The 21,719-nt window shown below is 36.3% G+C and overlaps 1 protein-coding gene across 5 annotated transcripts in view; it reads left to right on the top strand.

The window, feature by feature from the left end:
- CADM2 (cell adhesion molecule 2) overlaps positions 1 to 21,719 on the top strand; it is a 1,201,425-nt gene that overhangs the window by 1,170,758 nt on the left and 8,948 nt on the right. The window lies entirely within an intron of this gene.

A 21,719-nucleotide genomic window follows, 5' to 3' on the forward strand; every position in this document is an offset into this window, starting at 1 on the left:
GATCATTCAATCCATACTTGACTGAATCCAGTTTGAACTCTGACTGACTGTAAGAGAATATGTAATTGAAACGGTGATTCATTTAGTGTCACATTTTTATTGTATCTTTGGTGAAGAACACTCTTAAGACTCATTTTTTCCCTTTTTTATACTTACAGTAACATAAAATATTACAGGTAATATATACTGAAAATTCTTTTCATATATAAAGTTAAAAAGCATTGAGTCAGTGGACAAAATGGAGAAACAAATATTGACATTCTGTTGTTGAGCAGTCTGTAGCCTTACCAGATGACCTTGAGAAAATAACTTAGTTCTTTGCTGTTTCTTGATATCTTGCTGGTTTCTTGTTATCTTGGAAGGTAGTTTGAATCTTAGTGAATGACAAATTCTGCTAAAGCAATGCAGAATAAATTATTTTATATGGAGATGGCAGGAAGAAGGAAATGAAACAGCATTCTACTTATTATAGAAACAAATAATTATGCTAAATTTGGAAGAATAATTATGACTACATTAGATTTCTAGTCACATTAGAATATGCTTTATTTTAGGTTATATATTTAATAATTAGGTTATATGTTTAATGATAATGAAGTGCCTAATCTCTTCATCTAAATTGTATGGGTATTGCTTAAGTAGAGGAAAGATATAAATTTCTGTCATTAAAATTCTAAGAAATTGTTATGTATTAGGTACCACTTTGAAAATAGTTTAGAAATCTACTCTTATGACCCTAACACATAATTTATAACATAAAGTACAGATATTTTAATGTTGCCATCTAAATTTTTCTTCAGCTTAGTTTAAATGACCTCAGCAAATTCATCTCAGAGCTTTCAGTGAGGTTTTCATTTGTATGCTTGGACCACAAGTGCTGTGTAATAATTGTTAAAATGAATAACTATATTTTATGCATAACAGGGATTTAGACCCACTACTTTTTAACAATAATGTAGGACAAAATTTACATATAATCATACTTCATATTAACTTGTAAGAGCAGAATTATTTTATAGGCATATCTGCTACTCATTAATATTTAAGTTTCTCTAAAGAATTTGTTAGTTTAGTTAGTTTTGTTTTGCGCACTTGTTTCTTAAATTTAAAAAATAATGATCCATTAATTCATAAAGTATGAAAATTTCATGTATGCTTAAACTGAAGGTATTATCATAACTTAAGCATGCTATGTTTTTTTATTCATTTCTTTTTACTCACTTTGGGGACAGTGGAGCTTATTTCTTATCCACAAACATGAAAACAACTATTTCTGCCATTACATCAGTGTCTAGATCTGCAAGCTAATAATCTGATTGTGAAATTATTAATGATAGTGAGGATAGAGCAACTCCTGATAGATATAAAGTACATAAATTATGTGCAATGGAGCCAGATCTCTGAGAGTTAACTACACTGATGTTTTATAGTAATATTTTTTCTCAAAATTCATGTTAGAAGAAATTACTAAGTTTGATGTAGCCCTCATTCAATTTTGTTCCATTTAAGTAAATCTACTCAATAGATCCAATAATAATAAGTGACATTCTGAATTGCTTTCTATAATATAGCATTTGAGATATGAGTTTTTTGTTTTTTTTTTAACTGTAACTCACCAATTAAATTAAGAAACTGAATTTTTCTTCTAAATCAATAGACTGAACTCTAAACATATTTCTCTATATTACCTTTTGGATCTAAGTAGTTTATTTGTGATCTTACCAAATTTAGCCACCATTTACAACTCTGGCCATTTTGGAAAATAAATTCTAAATTATGGGATGAGTATAAAACTCAATGATGCTTGATCTTTGACATTTATCTTCCAGTTCCTCATGAAGTGATCTCAGAAGAGAACACAACACAGACCAAGGAATCTCTAGAAAGGAATCCCTTTGAAACATGGGAAATGTGTTCACAATCGAATTTCTGTTTAGATAATCATGTCAGGCAGACAATTTTCAGTACTTATTAGTCACGGTATATCCTCTTGATAGTGCTTCTCCTTCTGTGAAGATACTTTCTTACAAGTCTAATACAGCTTGCATTAAGTTATGCTTTCCATTTGGAGCTTATTACCCAAGTTATAATGAAAAGAGCATTTATCTACTGTTGGTCCTTTAATGGACCGGAACCTGGTGGTCCGGAGTCGACGATAAGAAAGTCAGAGAGAGAAAGAGGCTGCTCTCCCCTGGTTTACAGGAAAGCCAACAGAGCCCTGTTCTCAGGGCTCACGCTGGTGCACGGAGGCACCGGGCGCCCTCTGAGCGGGTGAAGGCACAGGGCGCCTTCTCGAGAGGGTCTCAGAAGCCCGGGCAAGAAAGTGAGCTCAGCGGGCCTCCGCGCTCCAGGGAATTAGCCTGAAATAGAGAGAGAGAAGGAAAGAAAGAAAGAATAGAAAGAAAGACATGGGGACCCAAGCTCTGATGGAGCAAAGGTGTTTTAATCTACATGTCGTGGGCATATATACTATTTTACAAGGTGGTTATTCTCAGCAAAGATAAAGATTAAAATTCCAGACTTACAAACATAAGATGATCCCTATCAAAGAGAGAGTTGCAAACAATCACCTTTTACCATATGGCTCATAAAAAGGAAGAGGGTACTTATCACCATAATGAGAAATGCCTGGATTCCTCAGCCCCAGGAAAGGAGTGCCTCTCCTCTTAATTCCTGAGTATTCAGGAATCAACAAGGGCCAGAGGGTTCCTGAGAGATCCAAAACAGCACACAGGAAGCCTCTTTTTAAATGCTTCCTGACAATCTACTAAATTTAGTATAAGACTAGTAACTATATGGTAAGATTGACTTGTGGATAAAATTAATTCATATTTTACAAATGTAAAGTAATATTGATTTTAATAAGTATTAATTATAATTTTTGTCTTATGGAACAGGTGTGTACGAAGAACTTGTGTTACCTCATAAAATTCACACAAAAGTTCTGTGTGATTCATATACTGTTATATTTGTTAATGTACCTTATATATGGAGCAGAGAGAGGTTTGGTAATATATTAGTTACACAGAGAGTGTATAAAGGACCAACAAGAAGAGATTTACTATCTATTTGAACATGATTTAGTATATTTTTAAAAAAAAGGTAAGATTCCAATAAGCTTAAGATTTTAATATTTAGAATATGCACAAGCCTTTCCCAGTGTTATGTGATGGTCTTTCCTAAATGGTGAATATCAGTTCAGTCACTCAGTCGTGTCCGACTCTTTGTGAACCCATGAATCGTAGCACACCAGGTCTCCCTGTCCATAACCAACTCCCGGAGTCCATCCAAACCCATGTCCAACGAGTTGGTGATGCCATCCAGCCACCTCATCCTCTGTTGTCCCCTTCTCCTCCTGCCCCCAATCCCTCCCAGCATCAGGGTCTTTTCAAATAAGTCAACTTTTCACATGAGGTAGCCAAAGTATTGGAGTTTCAGCTTCAGCATGAGTCCTTCCAATGAACACCCAGGACTGATCTCCTTTAGGATGGACAGGTTGGATCTCCTTGCAGTCCAAGGGACTCTCAAGAGTCTTCTCCAACACCACGGTTCAAAAGCATCAATTTTTCAGCACCCAGCTTTCTTTATAGTCCAACTCTCACATCCATACATGACCACTGGAAAAACCATAACCTTGACTAGACTGACCTTTGTTGGCAATGTAATGTCTCTGCTTTTTAATATGCTATCTAGGTTGGTCATAACTTTCCTTCCAAGGAGTAAGCGTCTTTTAATTTCATGGCTACAATCACCATCTGCAGTGATTTTGGAGCCCCCAAAAAATAGAGTCTCATACTATTTCCACTGTTTCCCCATCTATTTCCCATGAAGTGATGGGACCAGATGCCATGATCTTAGTTTTCTGAATGTTGAGCTTTAAGCCAACGTTTTCACTTTCCTCCTTCACTTTCATCAAGAAGCTCTTTAGTTCCTCTTCACTTTTTGCCATAAGGGTGATGTCGTCTGCAAATCTGAAGTTATTGATATTTCTCCCAGCAATCATGATTCCAGCCTGTGCTTCTTCCAGCCCAGCATTTCTCTTGATATACTTTGCATATAAGTTAAATAAGCAGGGTGATTTACAGCCTTGATGTATTCCTTTACCTATTTGGAACCAGTCTGTTGTTGCATGTCCAGTTCTAACTGTTGTTTCCTGACCTGCATACAGGTTTCTCAAGAGGCAGGTCAGGTGGTCTGGTATTCCCATCTCTTTAGAATTTTCCACAGTTTATTGTGATCCACACAGTCAAAGGCTTTGGCATAGTCAATAAAGTAGAAATAGATGTTTTTCTGGAACTCTCTTGCTTTTTCGATGATCCAGCACATGTTGGCAACTTGACCTCTGATTCCTCCGCATTTTCTAAAACCAGCTTGAACATCTGGAATTTCACAGTTCACGTACTGCTGAAGCTTGGCTTGGAGAATTTTGAGCATTACTTTACTAGCATGTGAGATGAGTGCAATTGTGCAGTAGTTCGAGGATTCATCAGTGAAATGGTGAATATAGAGGACTAGTTTATATTCTTCTGAATATATATTCATTTTCGTTACCAAGAAACTGGTTCAATGACCATTTATAATGGGTTTAAAATATTATATGAGCACAGTCAATATGACTATTATAATTGTCACTAGAATGATCAATCAAAAATTATAACCTGAGGTGTTTTGGCTGAATTGAGTATTGATATTGACATACACATTTTAGAGCTGTTGGTTCTAAAGGGAAATTATTTAGTAGCAATGATATTATGTTTCCAGTGTATTGGCCCATAAAAGTAAACATGTTAAAACATGTTTAATCCACCATTTTATAGATGTATTATTCCATCCCAATTATTCTTGCGTATGGATAGATATCAAAAACAATGGGCACAGAATGAACTTTTTAGAATATTATTGAGCACTGTATTCTTACTGTCAAACATTTATTCTTTACATTTTTTTAAGTATTTAAAAAAATATACCTGTCATATTAGGGTTGTTTCCTCTAGAAGCATATTTCACATAATTATCAGCAGGTCAGCTGCCTTTTTTGTTGCTGTTGTTAGTTTAGTTTAAGAAGAAATGTAATTGCCAAGATTTTACTTTACTGCAGAAATCATTGCATATAATTTATTTAACCTCTAGTCTACTTAAAAATAGGCTTCCCAGGTGACTCAATGGGCAAAGAATCTGCCTTTAATGTAGGAGACTTAAAAGACACGGGTTCAATCCCTGGGTCAGGAAGATCCCATGGAGGAGGGCATGGCAACCCATTCCAGTATTCTTTCCTGGAGAATCTAATGGACAGAGGAGCCTGGCAGGCTACAGTCCATAGGATTACAAAGAGTAGGACACAGCTGAAGTGACTTAGCATGCGTGAAAAATACTTTGTCATCCTCTTAGATTTGCAGAGAGTGCATGAGTTAGTCGCTAAGTCATGTCCAACACTTTGTGACCCCATGGACTGTAACCCACCCTGCTCCTTTGTCCATGGGATTCTCCAGGCAGAGTACATTGTCAAAATAGAAATATGCCAATGTCATATACTAGTCATTTGTCTTCCTTCTTAATGGTTGTTCCTATTTACTCATCTTATGCATACAGGCTGAGACTAATGGTATGCAAAGAGTTAAGTATTGTTAACAGTGAAGGCAGAACAGTTTCAAGTTAGAAAGATATAGGCAACAACAAGAAAAAAAAAAGCAGCTTATTCAGATCACATAAATATAAAGGAAATTGGACCCTGTAGACCGAATTTCAGTACACTTTTTTTCCTGAAAAAGAATAAAACTACAAAATACAAGATTTTTTTAATAGCCTCTAACTTTATTTATTATAGTCTCTAACCTCATTATTTTACTCATATATGTGAAAGTGAAAGTTGCTCATTCATGTCCAACTCTTTGGGACCCCATGGACTATACAGTCTGTGGAATTGTCTAGGCCAGAATACTGGATTGGGTAGCTTTTCCCTTCTCCAGGGGGTCTTTCCAATACAGTGATAGAACCCAGGTCTCCCACATGGCAGGCAGATTCTTTACCAGCTGAGCCACCAGGGAAGCCCAAGAATACTGGAGTGGGTAGTCTATCCCTTCTCCAGGGGAGCTTCCCAACCCAGGAATCAAACCAGGGTCTCCTGAATTGAAGGCGGATTCTTTACCAACTGAGCTACCCACTTATTAGATGTGACTTATATGTACAGATTCCATATTAGCTGATTTTATTAGTGACCCTTTGAGGAAGGCAGAGCAGGTGTATATACTTAGAAATATAAAAACTGAAACTCTTAGAAGGTCAAACTTATGGTTCTGAGTCTGATACTATATCAAATATTCTCTGATCTTAAAGATAAATTATTGTCTTATGAAAATAAGTTATACTCTGTATCACATGCCTAATGGATAATATAGCAGACTTTTACAAACAGCACTGAGAGAGGGGATCAGAGGGGAGGCAGACTGAAACTACAATCACAGACAACTAGCCAATCTGATCACAGGACCACAGCCTTGTCTAACTCAAAGAAACTAAGCCATGCCATGTGGGGCCACCCAAGACAGATGTGTCAGGGTGGAGAGGTCTGACAGAACGTGGTCCACTGGAGAAGGGAATGGCAAACCACTTCAGTATTCTTTCCTTGAGAACCACATGAACAGTATGAAAAAGTAGAAAGATAGGACACTGAAAGATAAACTCCCCAGGTCGGTAGGTGCCCAATATGCTACTGGAGATCAGTGTAGAAATAACTCCAGAAAGAATGAAGGGAGGGTGCCAAAGCAAAAACAGCATGCATTTGTGAGTGGGACTGGTGATGGAAGCAGGGTTCAATACTGTAAAGAGCAATATAGCATAGGAACCTGGAATCTTAGGTCCATGAATCAAGGCAAATTGGAAGTGGTCAAACAAGAGATGGCAAGAGTGAACATTGACATTCTAGGAGTCAATGAACTAAGATGGACTGGAATGGGTGAATTTAACTCAGATGACCATTATATCTACTACTGTGGGCAGGAATCCCTTAGAAGAAATGGGGTAGCCATCACAATCAACAAAAGAGTCTGAAATGCAGTCCTTGGATGCAATCTCAAAATCGACAGAATGATCTCTGTTCGTTTCCAAGGCAAACCGTTCTATAGCATGGTAATCCAAGCCTATGCCCCAACCAGTAACGCTGAAGAAGCTGAAGTTGAACTCTTCTGTGAGGACCTACAAGATCTTCTACAACTAACATCCAAAAAAGATGTCCTTTTCATTATAGGGACTGGAATGCAAAAGTAGGAAGTCAAGAAACATCCAGATTAACAGGCAAATTTGGCCTTGGAGTACAGAATGAAGCAGCACAAAGGCTAATAGAGTTCTGCCAAGTGAACGTACTGGTCAGAGCAAACACCCTCTTCCAACAACACAACAGAAGATGCTACACATGGACATCACCAGATGGCCAACATCGAAATCAGATTCATTATGTTCTTTGCAGCCAAGGATGGAGAAGCTCCATACAGTCAACAAAGACAAGACCAGGAGCTGACTGAGGCTCAGATCATGAACTCCTTAATGCCAAATACAGACTGAAATTGAAGAAAGTGGAGAAAACCACTAGACCATTTGGGTATGACCTAAATCAATTCCCTTATGACTATACAGTGGAAGTGAGAAATAGATTTAAGGGACTAGATTTGATAGACAGAGTGCCCAATGAATTATGGATCGAGGTTCGTGACACTGTACAGGAGACAGGAATCAAGAACATCCCCCCAAAAAAGAATGCAAAAGGCAAAATGTCTGTTTGAGGAGTCCTTACAAATAGCTGTGGAAAAAAGGGAAGTGAAAAGCAAAGGAGAAAAGGAAAGATACACCCATTTGAATGAACAGTTCCAAAGAATAGCAGGGAGAGATAAGAAAGCCTTCCTCAGCGATCAATGAAAAGAAATAGAGGAAGAAAATAGAATGGGAAAGACTAGAGATCTCTTCAAGAAAATTAGAGATACCAAGGGAACATTTCATGCAAAGATGAGCTCAATAAAGGACAGAAATGGTAGGGACCTAACAGAAGCAGAAGATATTAAGAAGAGGTGGCAAGAATACACAGAAGAACTATACAAAAAAGATCTCACGACCCAGATAATCATGATGGTGTGATCACTCACCTAGAGCCAGACATCCTGGAATGTGAAGTCAAGTGGGCCTTAGGAAATATCACTACAAACAAAGATAGTGGAGGTGATGGAATTCCAGTTGAGCTCTTTTGAATCCTGAAATATGATGCTGTGAAAGTGCTGCACTCAATATGCCAGCAAATTTGGAAAACTCAGCAGTGGCCGCAGGAGTGGAAAAAGTCAGTTTTTATTCCAATCCCAAAGAAAGGCAATGCCAAAGAATGTTCAAACTACTGCACAATTGCACTCATCTCACATGCTAGTAAAGTGATGCTCAAAATTCTCCAAGCCAAGCTTCAGCAATACGTGAACTGTGAAATTCCAGATGTTCAAGCTGGTTTTAGAAAAGGCAGAGGAACCAGAGATCAAATTGTCAACATGCACTGGATCATCAAAAAAGCAAGAGAGTTCCAGAGAAACATCTATTTATGCTTTATTGACCATGCCAAAGCTTTGACTGTGTGGATCACAATAAGCTGTGGAAAATTCTGAAAGAGATGGGAATACCAGACCACCTGACCTGCCTTTTGAGAAACCTGTATGCGGGTCAGGAAGCAACAGTTAGAACTGGACATGGAACAACAGACTGGTTCCAAATAAGAAAAAGAGTATGCCAAAGGCTGTATATTGTCACCCTGCTTATTTAACTTATATGCAGAGTACATCATGAGAAACACTGGGCTAGAAAAAGCACAAGCTGGGATCAAGATTGCCGGGAGAAATATCAATAACCTTAGATATGCAGATGACACCATCTTTATGGCAGAAAGTGAAGAAGAACTAAAGAGCTTCTTGATGAAAGTGAAAGAGGAGAGTGAAAATGTTGGCTTAAAGCTCAATATTCAGAAAACTAAGATCATGGCATCCGGTCCCTTCATGGCAGATAGATGGGGAAATGGTGGAAACAGTGTCAGACTTTATTTTTCTGGGCTCCAAAATCACTACAGATGGTTATTGCAGCCATTAAAAGATGCTTACTCCTTGGAAGGAAAGTTATGACCAACCTAGATAGCATATTAAAAAGCAGAGACATTACATTGCCAACAAAGGTCCGTCTAGTCAAGGCTATGGTTTTTCCAGTGGTCATGTATGAATGTGAGAGTTGGACTATAAAGACAGCTGAGCACCGAAGAACTGATGCTTTTGAACTGTGGTGTTGGAGAAGACCCTTGAGAGTCCCTTGGACTGCAAGGAGATCCAACCAGTCCATCCTAAAGGAGATCAGTCCTGGGTATTCATTGGAAGGACTGATGTTGAAGCTGAAACTCCAATAATTAGGCCACCTGATGTGAAGTGCTGACTCATTGGAAAAGATCCTGATGCTGGGAAAGATTGAGGGCAGGAGGAGAAGGGGACAACAGAGGATGAGATGACTGGATGGCATCACCGACTCGTTGGACATGGGTTTGGGTGAACTCCAGGAGTTGGTGATGGACAGGGAGGCCTGGCGTGCTGCAGTGCATGGGGTCGCAATGAGTCTGACATGACTGAGTGACTGAATTGAACTTACAAGCAGCAAATCACTCCATGTGTACCTCAAAACTTCATTGTTCCCATTTTGATGACTCACATAACCTCAAAAACCATTCCTTTCCTTCACCTCCCTTACGTTCTCACACAGGTAACCTCCTTCTGGCAAGTTCTCTCCTGTTTTGTATGTCAGTGCTAAATGAAGTGAAGCATTTTGTGAAGGCCCCGGTCCTACTAGCTATATTACTCTGCTGATTGAGAGTCCTCTCTGGATTGTTAAAATTCTTCAGAGTTGAAAATGTTCCTCTTTCAAAATAGTCAAGGAAATATTATCTTGGTTTTACCAGAGGATAAAAGACTGGCAAAGTGAAGAGAATTATGCTAGAACCTACTTTATCCAAAAATATGATCACATATGGAGAAAGTTTCTACTTAAATTTTTATATCAAGGATAGATGAAGTATTTTACTCAAGTATATATTTTGTTTGGGCCTAGCACACTATTTACTATTTATAAATACAAGCTAATAAAGTCAGTTGTTATGTAATTGGGTAACCTGTAAGTCATAATGAATGAGGACTGGATCTTGAGGGGGTGTTCCTCAGAAGAGGAAATCTATTGCTTAATGTGTGAAATTACTCTAGGATATAACATCACCTCACTTCTGTACCTCTGACAGTCACACTTCACTTACTGAAACATTTTATAAATCGATTATATCTCTAAGCGAAACAACCTTGAAACACCAAATTCAAAATGAAGCAAACAAACAAAACAGTGACTTTATAATTATGGTAAAAACTTTCTGACTAGGAGGTCTATGGGCTACCAATACATAGAAACATGTGATGGTGTTTGTTAAGAGCTTTGTATGCAAAGAAATTTATAGCACAATAAACTTTTATGAGGTGAAAGGCTTGCTGAGATTTTTTGTTTTTTCCTTATTACTGAAAACCTGTTGTATGATATAGCATTAATTTAGAACCGTTGGATTTAGAGTCTGAGTACACATTGTTTATATGTATAAATCACTATATGTATAAATCACTATACACACAAAGAAGAATATATTTTAATGTTTTATAACCTTCAGAGTTTTGTTTTAAGTGTTTCTGTCAGAAACAGTAACTGTACATAAAATTTAAAAATAATATATGAACTTTGAGTGAATATGGTGATTTATTTTTTGCCAGGGAATTTCCCAATGTCATATACTGCCAAAGGACAGTATTTAAATTATGTATAACTATCTTTAATGTTTTACTGTAGTGACCCTCTTTCTGAAGCAGTACTATTATATTTAAGTGGGGAAAGTAGAATCTTAAGTGCATGACAATATTCTAGTTTATGTTAGGATCAAATTATCCAATGCATTAGGTACAAATCTAGATGCGTCATTATTGCTAAGCACTAATCTCTAAAATATTTAGATATCAGCAGAATTATTATATTTAAACAAATAATTTAATACCATGAGAGTGGCCATCTATTGGTCAGCAGAACAAATTGGTGTCTAAAGATCTCAGTTCTGTCTGGAACTCAGTATAAGTATTGAATATTATCTACTGTTCACTCAATTTGCTTGGTTTCAAGAACTGTGTAAAAGTGCTGCTCCAACTATATTATGAGTGTCGCTGTTGCTCAGTCACTCAGTTGTGTCCAACTCTTGTGACCCCATGGACTGCAGCAAGCCGGGCTTCCCTGTTCTTCACTATCTCCTCGAGTTTGCTTAAACTCATGTCCATTAAGTTGATGATGCCATCCAACCATCTCATCCTCTGTCACCCCCTTCTCTTCCTGCCATCAATCTTTCCTAGCATCGGGGTCTTTTCCAGGGTGTTGGTTCTTCACATTAGGTGGCCAAAGGATTGGAGCTTCAGCTTCAGCATTAGTCCTTCCAATGAATATTCAGGGTTGATTTCCTTTAGTTTTGACTGGTTTGATCCCTTTGCTATCCAAGGGACTCTCAAGAATCTTCTCCAACACCACAGTTCAAAAGCATCAATTCTTTTTTGCTCAGCCTTCTTTATGGTCCAGTTCTCACATCCAACCATGACTACTGGAAAAAGCATAGCTTTGATTATACAGAGCTTTGTCAGCAAAGTTATGTCTCTGCTTTTTAATATGCTGTCTAGGTTTGTCATAGCTTTTCTTCCAAGGAGCAAGTGTCTTTTAATTTCATGGCTGCAGCCACCATCTGCAGTGATTTTGGAGCCCAATAAAATAAAGTCTGTCACTGTTTCCACTTTTTTTCCCCATCTATTTGCTATGAAGTGATGGGACTGGATGCCATAATCTTGGTTTTTTAAATGTTGAGTTTTAAGCCAGCTTTTTCACTCCCCTCTTTCACCTTCATCAAGGGTCTCTTTAGTTCCTCTTTGCTTTGGTAAGACCCAACTTTTATCTTCAAGAAGCCTTATATCTTTGGGGGAAGATAAAACTAAAGCAAGTGAATTAATTCAAGATAAAAAGCTTCTGAACAAAGTAATTCATGGCTGATTGGCATGGAGACTGCTCACTGTTGTTCGGACTTTGCATAACTAAAGGGAAAGAAGACTATCTCACTGAACGAATGCACCAGCAGGAAGAGCATTTGGCATGGGCAGGCATTGAATTCCTCTTCATGACCAAAGAAAAGAGAATGAAATTATGTGAAAAGATACAATGCCTGGAAAAATTACCACAACAAACTCTTGTTCTCAAAATAGGAGTCATCTGACACATCTTAAAAACTAATTTTCATAATAATTTCAAAAAACTCTTCAAAAATTAATCCCCAAACTTGCTTAGGCAAGCTGTTCCAGAGTTTATCAATCTTTATATTAACAATAATTATGAGTCTCTAAGTCAACATCTTACATGTATTGAATAAAATAAGCCACACAGAACCTGGCACAGATTAAATATTCAAGAAATTATTCTCTCATTTAATTCTCCATCGTCAGACTCCCATAAGATTCATTTTATCCATGCTCTCATGTTATACAAATCTGCTATTTCTATCCCCCGATCTTTCAAACATTCAGAAGCTTAGAATGCTTCACCGTTACTGCATAAAGTCAAAGTCCTAAAATAATCTTTTTAAAAACTGAAAAAAGAAACTTGTAGTTTTCTACACAGAAGTTTATACTTTCTAAGTTCTTCTCCCTCATTTAACTAGCATTTAGGTAGTGCTTATATTACAATGTGTTAGATATCCTTCTAAGCCCTGTATGCAAGATAGCACATTTAGTCTTTGACAATCCTAGAAAATAAGAAGTATTCACATTCTAAAGATGAGGTTAAGAAAATTGCCCAGAGCCAATCTGATAGTAGAAAGTTCTCTGGGGTTTGGTGTAAATGATTTGTAAATCCAGGAGTTTGTGAACAATATCTTCTACTTGAAAAAATTTCACTGACTTTTCTGCTTAATTTACCACTTTCCTTCTATTTGTGTACAACATAATACAACAGAGTGTCACCCCAATTCTGATTTCATCTGATATTACTGACATCACTCACTGCATCTTAACCACTATGAAACTGGTGTGTGAGCACAGAGAAGGCAAGGTTTGTAACGTAACTCAGTGCAGCCCTAATACAACGCACACCTGAATTACGTGTAGGTCACATAAAGGAATTGATCTGTGTAGTCTTGGGTGTTCCACCTGTCTGTAGGCCATTGGCTGGAGAGGAATATATATTTCCAGACTTCCCCAAATCTATTTTCTATCACCTTAAATTTCCACATAATTCAACTGAGCCAATACATGAAAAACAGCATACTACGGTTTCTGTATTAGTGCAGGCTGTAACAAAATACCATATATATATAAACATGTGTATATATATATGGCTTCCCAGGTGGCTCAGTGGTAAAGGATCTGCCTTCCAATGCAGGAGATGCAGGAGATGTTAGTTTGATCCCTGTGCCTGGAAGATTCCCTGGAGGAGGAAATGTCAACCTACTCCAGTATTCTTGCCTGGGATATCCCATGGACAGAGGAGTCTGGTGGGCTATAGTCCGTGGGGTCAACAAAAGTAGGACATGACTGAGTGATCGAGCACACATAAACTCCAAAACAAACATAAAATATCAACAAAAGTGGCTTATATTGTGAGATCTATGTGAGAGTTGGACCATAAAGAAAGCTGAGAGCCAAAGAATTGATGCTTTTGAACTGTGGTGTTGGAGAAGACTCTTGAGAGTTTCTTGGACTGCAAGGAGATCCAACCAGTCAATTCTAAAGGAAATTAGTCCTGAATATTCATTGGAAGGACTGATAAGCTGAAGTTCCAATATTTTGGCCACGTAGTGGGAAGAACTGACTTTTTGGAAAAGACCCTAATGCTGGAAAAGACTGAAGGCAGGAGGAGAAGTGGACAACAGAGGATGAGTTGGTTGGATAGCATCACCGACTTGATGGGCATGAATTTGAGCAAGCTCCAGGAGATGATGAAGGACAGGGAGGCCTGACGTAGTGCAGTCTATGGGGTTGCAAAGAGCTGGACATGACTGAGTGAATGAAATGAACTGAAGTGGCTTTATTGTTCAAGTGACTCTTATATTCCAGTATTATATTTTGTTTAAACTTATTCTACTCTTCTTTTGTTTAAATTTTGACATTCCATGGCACTGGTAGTTGTTACTAGGAAACTAGATTTGGTGACTTTTGCATAAGAGGCATTTGCTTCTCCTCACTAATTTATCCTTTTCTGGTCATCCTAGCTTTTCCAACTCTATTTTTCAATATTTAATTAAATTCCAGTCCTAAACTCTGAAGTTTAAACAATTTTGTAGTTAGTTTTTATTAGATTTTAGTAAGAAAAGAAACATAAAAATGTCTTTTCAAATACAAAGAGATGAATTAACATGCTTGTTATAGTGTATGTCCTTGAAGATTTACCAGTTTTAAAAATTATAACTGATAATCCAAGTTTGTCTTTGAAAACATTTATTTTACTATATAAGGATGATCATTTTCTTTTAAAAATGGTCTCAGAACCTAATTTAAAAATATTTACATAAATTTTTCATTTCTGTTACTATTTTATTAAAATGAAAAATCATGTATAATAAAATATGTTTTGTAAAATAATTCTAATACTTGGATTTAAATGTGTGCAGTGTTTTTACTTTCTCCTTGCTTGACCTTGGAAACTTAGATATTCTTTCATGTTTTCACTTCTTATTCATAGGAACAAAACATGACAGACTAGACACATGAAGGTAGAAAACCCCAGCAAGGATTTTAGAGATGTAATTAAATAATTTAGTGCAGGCTGTGTGTGCTAAGCCTGTTCTTTGTGACCCCGTGGACTGTAGCCTGCAAGGCTCTTCTGTCCATGGGATACTCTGGGCAAGAATACTTGAGTGGGTTACCAAGCCCTCCTCCAAGGGATCTTCCCACTGAGGATAGAACCAGCATCTCCTAAGTCTCCTGCAGAGGCAGATGGGTTCTTTACCCCTAGAGCCACCTGGGAATCCCCACATAATTTAGTACTTCTCCATTTTATGATTTTTAAATATAACTATACTTTAAGGTTATTTTCTACTCTTCTAAATGCCAGAAATTACTAATCACAAATATTGTTATTTAACCTGATTCTCTTTGGAATCCTCTATTGAAAGTCCAGTGACCCTAACTGAAAGATTTGATGCTCAGAAAGTTTTTGTTTGTTTTTGGGTTGTTTTGGTTCTCCTGCGCAGCTTGTGGGATTTTAGTTCCCAACCAAGGATCAAACCAGTGCCCACTGCAGTGGAAGCATGAAGTCCTAACCACTGGATCTCCAGGGTTTTACTCCTCAGAAAGTTTTAATTCCACAATATTCATGTTCTGTGCATTGTCTCAAGTAGAAAAGATTTCTAAAATATTGCCAAATCTATTGGAATTTACTGACTACCATATATATATATATACATATATATAAAACAGGCTAACTCCAGCAAGTCCTAAGGTCAATGCTTGATGATGAATAATGGTCTTTAAAGATACAGGATATTTTTATCTGAATAATGACACAGACTCTAAAACCTATACAGAAACTTCAGAAGGTTATACTTCATCTTTTTATTGCTATGACAGTAGGAGAGGCATGAGAGAGAGGATGTATGAGAGATTCCCACTGAGACTTAGCCATTTCTGTTACATATTATCTCTGCCTTGCTCAAGTGATATTTATTTGATCCTCAGTCTCAATCACTTGTTTCAGTTGCTAAAAATAGAAATTAAGGATAGACTTTTAGTTTAACAGTTATGGGGGAAAAATAAAGAGCATAACCAAAAGTGTTAGCTTGAAAAACTACATTTACAAGTAGACATGCAAAGTAGCAGTCTCTGTAACTACTAACTTTGAAATCTTAAAAATCCTAGGACTATATGTTGACTTATTTTGTTTGTGAGATGAAGGCTAAAGGTTGAAAGCTTTCTTTTATAGATTATAAAAGTATATGCAGAACACTCATCAGTAGGGTCAAATATATATAAATATTATGTTTTTTTCTGCCTTATTTCTATTTATATAAAAGCATTTGAAAGCAGTGAAAATATTCAATAATGAACATAATAAATTTTAATTGATTTAAAATGAATTCTAATCTATCAAGTTTTTTTTGTATAAATTGTAAAAAAAAGGGGTGAAGGATTACATGTTATCTGAAACTTTACTATGAAAGTGAAGATTTTAAGCAAAAGTGTTTAAAATCAATGAAATCTTTCACAAAGAGTGATCTACATCTCAGGGCTCTTTCTTCAAACCATTCACTAGGTACAGATGTCATATGATTCATCTATCAGTTAAAAAAATCATTTTTGTAGCTGCAGTGGTCCACGGCATTACAGCTGACCAAGAATGAACACCAGCCTCAGGAAAGAGAATCCCTCTTCTGAACATGTCAACATTAAGAGTGAAAATAAGAAAAGAAAATGCAATGATGTGTAAACAGAATTTCAAAATTCAATCTGCATCCCATGAAAAATGAATGCAATAAGAGAAATAATACATGCTCACCAAGAAAAATCATTTTCCCAGATATTTAAATAGAATTATTATACTAAAATGAGGAAAATATTGTCAAACTATCACTTTTTCTTGTCAATCATATAAAACTGGTTAAAATATCTACTATGTAAAAACAGGGTGATATTAAATAGATGGTGTAGATAAACCAAAGTCAGTCAGAACAAAATCCTTTAGGAAGTAACAAGGAAAAATTGTGATAGAAAGTAAAATCATCTAAACAGATAATAAGCTTGGAAAACATGATAAAGCAAAACATAAAATTAGTAAAATGGTTTTTAAAATAGGAAAGAGGGGAAGACATACATGCAGCATAAAATATGGAATTTTATTTTTATTTTTTTATTTTTATTTTATATTAAAACTTCTACCAGTGTGTAATTTGATTTTCCAAGAAAGGAAATGGAAAGAACAGTTGTTAATCAAAAATAGAGTAGAAGAAAAAATTCATAAGTCTAAAGCAAATGATCTTAACTGATTTTAATAAAAAAAGTATGTTTGTAAGTAAAGCAAAATTCTGACTAAAGACAAACCACAAAATATATTCAGCTAAAATATCCAAATATAGTGGAACAAAACCCAAATATTGCAATAGCAATAATGTGAAAAATGCAGGTCACTTAAAAAAGTCAACAATTTCAGATTTGCCTTGGAGGAGAAGGTGGCAAATGATTTCTGAGTTATTTGGTAGGAAAGGGAGTCAAAACAAATTGTCAAAATACTGACAATGACAATTTGTTTTTCATTATTATTAATTCAAAAAGATAAAAAACAGGGATTCTTTAGCCAGTTCAGTGTTTATTGACAATACAATAATTCTCAGATATTCAAGAATCAAAGATGCTGTCATCATGAAATTTTCTTTTGACAAGATGTGTGCTTCATATGATCAAGGGGTGATGATATGAATATCTTTTTTATCTAATTTTAGATCAATAAAAACTGTAAAAGTAACTCTTGATATTGATATAAATAGAGTAAACAATGTCAGAAGGAGGATTGCAGCTAGTCTATTTAAATTGTTGATGCATTTCTGAGATCATCAGAATCAGAATGTAATTGTCATTACTGTTCACAAAGTACTAACTAGTTCAGCAGAAAAATAATATATAAAACTAAGTGAGTTTGATGGTGAGAAAGTAAAAATGAAAAATATAACCTTTACAAATGCTAGATATAATGCTCTAGAAAACAGAGTACAAAACCATAAATGGAATAAAAAGAAGGCTTGAATTTAATGAAAAAGTAATAACATTTAAAAATATTAAAATCTTTCAAAATACTGAAAATAATATTTTTAATGAGAAATAACATTAACAAAAATATGTAGGTCCTATATCAGAAAACTATACAATTTACTAAAAGACACTAAAATCTTAAATAATTGAAGAGTCATGCCATGATCCTGGAAAATGCACTATATAAAAGGAAAAATGAAAGTGAAAGTGTTAGCTTCTCAGTCATGTCCAACTCTTTGCAACTCCATGGACTGTAGCCCACCAGGCTCCTCTGTCCATGAGAGTTCCCAGGCAAGAATATTGGAGTGGGTTAGCATTTCCTCTCCTCCAGGGGGTCTTCCTGACCTAAGGAGTGAACCTGGGTCTCCTGCATAGCAGGCAGATTCTTTACCAACTGAGTCACCAGGGAAGCCCATATAAAAGAAATCTACCTGTAAATCAGTACAATTCCAATAAGCAATCTGTTGTATTTTTGTTTCTTTCAAAAATATTCTGACCTGAGACTTCTCCAAGACAGCAGAACGATTTTTAAAAAACTACAGTATTAGCATAGGATTGCATATATATAGATCCCTCACATAAAATAGACAAGAAGATGCAGAAACACACAAAATAGGTAGACATTTAGTTTATGGTAAGTGACAAAGATGTTGATGAAAGAAATAATGTGGGGTACAACTGTCTGTCACAGAAGAATTAAAGTCATATTGTATGCTTCAGCCTCAAATCACAGACCAAAATACATTTTAGATAGATTAAAATAAAATGATAAAAGTATTAGATGATAACAGAAATCCTTATGTGTATAATATTATCATGGCAAAAGCATTTCAAGTCAGGATCCACAAGTCAGACATCATAATACAAAACTTGGATAGATTTGATTACATAAAATTGTAAGATGTATCTATGGATGAAAAGACCATAAAATGAAGGTATATAAAAATAAGCTGCTTAAAATGTTCATCTTTCTTATGGAGAGAGCCATTAAAACAGAAATTTTGAATGGAAAATAGATTTCATAAATAAACAGTACAAAATTAATGCAGTAATGTAGGAAATATATATATTTAGACACATTTATGTTAACTTATAATTTAATAATACTAAATATTTAACACTTCAATATTACACGAGACAATTTTTTATTTAATTATAGTATGTGTGTGTGTGTGCTCAGTATGTGTCTGACCCTTTGTGACCCCGTGAACTGTAACCTGCCAGGCTCCTCTGTCCATCAGATTGTCCTGGCAAAGATACTGGCGCGGGTTGACATTTCCTTCTCCAGAGGATCTTCCCAACCCAGGGACTGAACCCACATATCTTGCGTATTCTGCATTGGCAGGCAAATTGTTTACCCCTGCACCTCCTGGAGTATCTGCTGCTAATACTATATGGGAATTCATGCGGCATTGGTGAAGGATGAATTTATACAATTTTTCTACAATGTAATTTGGCAATGTTTATCAAAATTCTTTTAAAATGCTTACATTCTCTGATCCAGCAATACCACTTCTCAGAACCTACCTTCAGGAAAGAAGACAAGCACAGATGTACTAGCAAGAGTGATTTCTCAGCTCCCAAAAAGGTGCTCAGTTCTGAGAGATATTCAGCAAATAAAATGGACCTAATTTATGACTATTTGTATTTGGGAACTTGAGCAGGAGGTGGAATTTGAAACTAATTCTGATATATCTAAGCTAGGAATAGGATATTCAGAGGCATGGCAGATTTATATTTTGCTCCTGTGTAATAGAAAGCTAAATTAACAAACAGCTATTGAAACAATTTTACTTTTTTTAGTGTTCAGTGTTTGAAAATAAAGCTTTTCCTTTTCCCCTCAAGCAGTCTGATGATGCCTATATTATTAGTTGGGCAACAATTTTCTTCCAGGTGGAGATTCAGTGACGTATGACCTGACTTATTCTTGTGGTTCTTTTATTTTCAACTCGTACCTCCTGCTATCACTCTGGATGGTTCCATGTGGGAGACTTTTATTCGCTGGGCCTTCTTTCACCTGTCTATATCACAAATCGTATGGTTAACATGCAACTGCCAATGAAGTTGGTAAATGTCTAGCTCTGTACACTGAAAAATAAAGGAAGCAAATTTGTTAGCAGCTGGAAATCTCTGCCCATAATAGCCTTCTGATCACCAAATATTTTTTACCTTCTTTTTCTCATATAAACCATTGCCCTACCCTGTCCAAGAGATAACCTAGAGTCCCAGCAAACTAGTGTACCCAACTCAATGATCAAGGTCCTCAAATATGCACAATTATCTTCATCGTCTCTGGATGCATTGGCTCAGAGATAAATGAACCAAAACACGTTTCAGTGCTCTTTTCCACCCCATGCACAAAATACAGTGATAGAAAGAGTCAGGAAAAGCCCCGTGCTGAGTTTACTCACTCAGTTTGTGTCCGACTGCAACCCCGTGGACTGTAGCCCACCAGGCTCCTCTGTCCATGGGGATTCTCCAGGCAAGAACACTGGAGTGGGTTGCCATGCCCTCCTGCAGGGGAACTTTCCAACCCAGGGATCAAACCGGCGTCTCCTGCATTGCAGGCGAATTCTTTACCAGCTGAGCTACCAGGAAAGCTCCAGGAAAAACCCTCCTTAGTATAAATGTTCTCTTTTGGAAATAAGGAACAATGGGAAACACCGAGTAGTCACTGATCCATAATTATTATGAAAATATTTCAGACTGGCATGAAAAGTTCCCTTTGCCTTGGCAACAGTTATAGTCCCTAAAGAAACTAGCTTCTCTTCTGATCATTCTTTTTGCCTTCTTCCAAGGCTGTCTCACAGAAGTTCAGCCTTGTCAGTCACGCTCTGTGGCCACACTGGAAGTGGGTGTTTGGTCATATGCTGTCATGGGGACTACACAGGTCTTATAGGCCACTTCTTGTTTTCACCACATTTGGGAGTCTAGAAGTTTTTGATGTTTCAATTATCAGACTTTTCTTTCTTTTTATTTCTTTTCTAACTAAGTACGTGCTTCTTTGGCACAGTAGTTCCATTAAAAACAAAGTAGACTCCTAATCTATTTGTCAGATTCTTGTACCTATAACCATATTTCAAGACTTTTTGAAAGCAGAATTGCCAGACCTAATTTATTTATTTCCTGTCTCCCTCTGAAACTCTCTTGTAGATTGTGGATGGTAGGCAGTATACTCAATCTGACTTTTGCAACAGAGCTGAGCCTTAGTATATTTTGTTGCTCAAAACTTCATTTAGTTTTATCTCTTATTATGCAACTTTTATAAATAGTTGATTTTCCAAACTTTTAAGCACTCACATCTGAGCTTCCTTTGATCTTTTTATTTCTGCTTGAAAACTAGCCATCCTCTACTAGGCTCAGCTCTTTCCTATAATATCCTAACAAAAGCAGAACATAAAAATATATCAGTAATCTAATCTTTCCAACCACTTCCCTTAAAGCTACGAGTGCAACAGACATTTAACCCTCAATGTTGAGTATTCATCTTCCTTCTTCAATCGATAATATAACACAGCTTGTAACACCCCCCTCTCCTTAAAAAATGATCTTTCCTTTAATCAATTACTGTTTGTGCACCAGGATCTCTTCCTATCCCACTTTTCTCTCCTTCTCAATCTACTCTACTGGAAGCAACTTCTGTCAGATTTTAAATATGGGAACTTTTCAGGTCTCAATTTTCACTTTTTCTCCTCTCTATCTAGACTCTCTCCCTTAGGGAGTTCATCAGTTTCCTCAGCTTTAAATAACATTTGTATAATGTATTTGTATAAAATAATAATATTTGTATAATTTGTATAATATTTATATTTGCATAATTTTTATAATCTCTAATCCCAGCCTTTCCTATGCATAATTGTATTTTTAAAT

The sequence above is a fragment of the Cervus elaphus genome, chromosome 31 (genome assembly GCF_910594005.1).
Source record: "Cervus elaphus chromosome 31, mCerEla1.1, whole genome shotgun sequence".
Lineage (NCBI taxonomy): Eukaryota > Metazoa > Chordata > Mammalia > Artiodactyla > Cervidae > Cervus > Cervus elaphus.